We start from the raw sequence: 4785 nt of genomic DNA, 5'->3' as shown, positions 1-4785 counted from the left end.
TCCAAAATGAGAACAATAATACTTTTAATACCTACCTAGGAGGGTTCTTGAATTATTTTCCACTGTACCTCCTTTCTTTCAATTAAAAAAAAAGAAAAGTTCTTTCAAATATTGGTGACCTGGTTATTAAACTGGACTATAAACTCCCCTAAATGGTGTTAAAGAAAATGTCCTTTAGTATTTCTTTACTAATGCAGGGGTACTGTTGCTTCTTTATACTCCTACGTGTATAGCACTCCAAAGAGAACATGCTAGGAACATGTTATTTCTCCTCAGTGTTTCCTTGACAGAGTGAGCATTTTTGCCACCTTTTAGAATGCTTACTTCCCCAGTCTCTCACTGTCTTTACAACAACATAAAGTCAGAAGTGAGAGTATTTTTTGATGCAACACATGACTGAATGAATCAAGCCATCTTGGAGATGATCTTTACTTTTGTATCAAGAAAAGGGCTGAAATAGTTTCCTATTAATGGAGGAAATCAAGTCCAGTGAACATATTCCACTTCAGAATTAAGAATCTACATCTTGGCTCCTTCTTTTCACCTTCAAAACTATACTTCCTGCAAACGAGAGGCACACAGGTTCCGAATTAGCCATGACCATTATTATAGTGGCTATTGCTTTAAAACTATTTTCAAGCTTACCAGTTATTTTCAGGTTCTGTGTTTCCCTTCCCCTGCCCACTTGATTGGTTTTAAATTGTAACTGTCGGCTACAGCTTTCTATAGCACTTACTCATGACTGCTCCAGCTTTCAACTTTCTCTTTCCATTGAAACAGCTAAATTGGAAGTGTATAGTGCTTGATTTATATTTAGATGTATTTTTAAATGAAGAGTTAAAAGTTAAAAGTCTGCACAGCTGCAGGAAGCATTATTGAAAGTCCTTTAAAACCATTATGCAGAATCACTCAAATGGCTGCCACAAACATACATAATAAAATCTGCCTTTTAGCCTTTACTGGTTCATTTGAGTTTGTACCATTTTTTTCTACAATTGTCCATGTTTAATAGTAATCATTTAGTATCATAAAGCTAGACATGTTTCACTACACAAGAAGAATAATAAGATTTAAAAAAAAATAAGCGGGCAGGAAAATAAACATAGAAAGAAGCAGGGTAAAACTGTCCAAAATAGGCAAGGGAGCAGGTGATGATGACACTTGTAATAGAGAGTAGAAGGAACTGTCTCTTTTCTTTATGCTCTCTTTACTTTGCCCTTTCTCTTACCCAGGGAATATTTTTTTCCTCCCAGAATTTGATCTCATTGGTACAGGAAATTCTCAATTTGGAAACCTCTGCCACCAATGAAGAAAAACAACCACTTTCCAATCCATTGGCTTAGAGAACTGTCTGTGGCAAAGAGATGTTAAGGGATTTGAACATGGTTACATAGCTGGTATGTGTCAGACACAGGACTTGAAGTCTTTCATTCCAAGACTTCCTCTTTATCCACTACGTCACATTGGAAGTCACTATTTGAAAGTTAATGTATTTCTCTACTATAAGAAATACCCAACATCACCTGTCCCTTTTCTCCCCAACTCACCAATCTTTATTTATCTTGGCCTTTTGATGAAAGGTTTCTGGGATTCACTAATTCTAAAGAGTCTGCAAAGCTCAGTGCCCTGGACCAAGTATCAGGAGAACTAAATTCCAGTCTATCTTCTACATAAAATGTTTGTTGTGCAGTTGTTTTTCAGGTATGCCCAACTCTGTGACTCATTTTGGGTTTTCATGGATAAGATACTAGAGAGGTTTTCTATTTTCTTCCTCAGCTCATTTTATAGATGAGGAAACTGAAGCCAACAGGATTAACTGACTTGCCCAGAGTCACATAGCTAGTAGATATCTGAGGCCAGATTTGAACTCATTAGTCTAGTTCTTCCTGACTCTAGGGCCAACACTCTTTCCTTTGCACCACCTAGCTTCCCCACCTATACAAAATATGACAATTAGCTTTACCTCTTTAGGCCTCAGTTTTCTCATTGTAATATGAGGTGCTTGGACTAGATGATATATCTCTAAGCTATCTTTCTGTTCTTACATTCTTCAATTCTGTCAGAATATTGTATAGCTGCAATCAGGAAATATATATTTGGTCTACTCTACTATCCATCTGTCTCCATCATAGCTTTTCCAAAACAACTCTTAATGTCTAGTTCACATTGAAATTTGTATCTACTTAACTTACTTAAGCCATTTGTTAACATTATCAGCATCTTTGTTTACTTTTCTCATCACATGTTATCTTCAGTTGTGTAGAAACTGTAACAGAAGGCCTTTTAAAACAAAACATTTAATTACCTCTTTGTTCAAAGGGAAGGTGTGAGCCAGAAAGACATTAAGTTAAACACTATGTCTATGTGCACAGCATCAAAATGATTCTAACTTTTCTAATTGTAACGTTATGGTCTATCTACATATCAAAGTGATCAGAAATAACGTCCGCCATTGCTACAGTTTTGTAAACAGATTGTTCTTATTAGTTTGAACCATAATTAAAGCTGAAATGGATCATACATTGGGCCTGTCATTAAATTCAGGGGTGGGGAACCTGAGGCTTTGAGGCCACATGTGCAGCTCTTTGACTGAATCCAAAGTTTGGTCACACTTGAGGACCTAGAGGGTCACATGTGGCCTCAACGCCACAAGTTATGCACTCCTGGATAGACAGATAGGTAGACAGATAGATAGATAGACAGATAGATAGGTAGGTAGGTAGACAGAGAGACAGACAGATACATAGATAGATACATAAATAGAAAGAATAGATAGCACAAGAGAAAACAGCTCTTGTCCATTCATAACACAGAGGAGACATTACAGAAAGTTTTTAGCAGGAGAACCACTGGAAGGTTAAATGACTTTTGGGGCTTTCTTATAGGAAGTATTCAATCGGTTTCTATTATTCCACTTGAATAATTACCATAACCAGATCATCAAACAGATTTACTTCTAAGCAGAATAAGAAAGAGCTAAAAGAATAGAGAACATATACACACCTCACTTGCTTCAACACTAACCACATAACATAAACAAACCTGATTGGAGGAGGACATGGACAAGTGTCAAACAGATGAAGAGAAGGGTTGGATGGTTTGTGATCTATACCAGTGTAAAGAATATTCCAATGAGTGAGATCATAGATCCATTGAATTGCAAAATACCAGTCTGAGATCATCTGAGTCATTGTTTAACTCCATTAACAAAGACTATTGACTAGTTTGGAAGCAAGAATGAATAGATTTAATATATGTCAAGATAGGCAACATGCTAATATGTTACAGTGCAGAGCTCATGAGGCAAGGCCACAGTAATACCCTTATGTTTCATAAGGGAAATAAAAGAAAGAAATCATTTTCCCTATGTCACAAGAAGGGGTGGGGAGGAGAGTCCAATTTTCCAAGACATAAATTGGACTGACTTTAATTCAAGCTGACAAAATTTTATTTTCTGGCTGCTTTGTGTAAGTATTATGTTAGATACTGAGAGTTATACAATGAGAAATTAGATATGGTCCCTGCCCTCAAGGAACTTATACTATAGTAGGAGTATAAAATATAGACACAAATAATCACTAAAGAGGACACATATGAAGAGATATTGAAGGGACAAAGTACTGAGAGAGTTCACAGTAGATACAGAGAAATTGGTAGATTAAAGTTAGTAGCATGCATTTACATAGATTGGAGAATTTATTTTCTCCCTGAAGGAATAAAAGAAATAAGTCTCCCTTTCACACCTCAGTAAATTGTTTTCATGTCTTTTTCAGAGGCAAACTGGGTTATAGGATACCTAATATTTAGATAGTGCCTTTATTTTTAAAACACTTTCATGTACATTTTCAAAGCATTTAGTAATGAACATTCTATCAAAAGAGAACTGAACCTCATAAACATGTTTATGGGGCATAACAGAAGCATATTTTAGTCTCCCAACATCTTTGCCCTCTGAGGAACCCCACTAAGAAGAGGAAATTATGAACGGAAATGGATAAATGCACTCTATTGATTCATTCCACATATAAATAAACTGTCTCATCCCCAAGCACAACTTCTTCTCAATGGCTTTACATGCATAGCATGATTGTGCTGCACTGTAGTTCACTGGAAATGATGCACTGCAGGGCGTTTTAGAACAACCTACTCAGTAGTGTGCAAATTGTTCAAGATTAAAATTAAAACAATAAACTTCAGTCTAGATGTGTCTTCATTACTAAAGCATTGGGTCATTTACTTTAACAATGTCAACCTGCTTTCACTCTCACATTCAATTTAATTAGTATTGGAAGTAATATGCAAGAGTACACCTCATGGTGTCCCATTACCTTGGAGGAATGTGCTATCAGTTCCTAAAAATAACATGGACAACTCCTCCACCTTCTTTAGAATTGGAACATGGCACAATGGGAAAGGAGCAATAAAAATACCAGAATAAAACTGACTCCAACATTTAAATAAGAGAAACTCAAAATGCAGAGAAAAAAATATGAATAGTCTATAGAATGGAGAGAGTTGGGACAAAATGAACTTCATAAGTATATACACACGTACCAATTAAAAGGTAAGCATAAATGCAAGAGGACAGTCAAGAGATTTATGCTAAGAACTCACCTCTTCAAATCATCTGGATTTAATGCATCCAATAAAATCTTATCTTCTCTAAAAGGCCTTTTCCAGTATTCCTCAAAGCTGTCAATTTTCCCTCTGAGACTGCCTCAAGTTTACAATGCATATATATCTTTTTACATAGTTGTTCCTATGTGGTCTCCTTCATTAGAATTC

Source organism: Petaurus breviceps, unplaced genomic scaffold (assembly GCF_028583685.1).
Source record: "Petaurus breviceps papuanus isolate PSGF00001 unplaced genomic scaffold, PetGlider_PUasm1.0 90769, whole genome shotgun sequence".
NCBI lineage: Eukaryota > Metazoa > Chordata > Mammalia > Diprotodontia > Petauridae > Petaurus > Petaurus breviceps.
The sequence above is the reverse complement of the archived record's forward strand: the minus strand, read 5'-3'. Positions refer to the sequence as shown.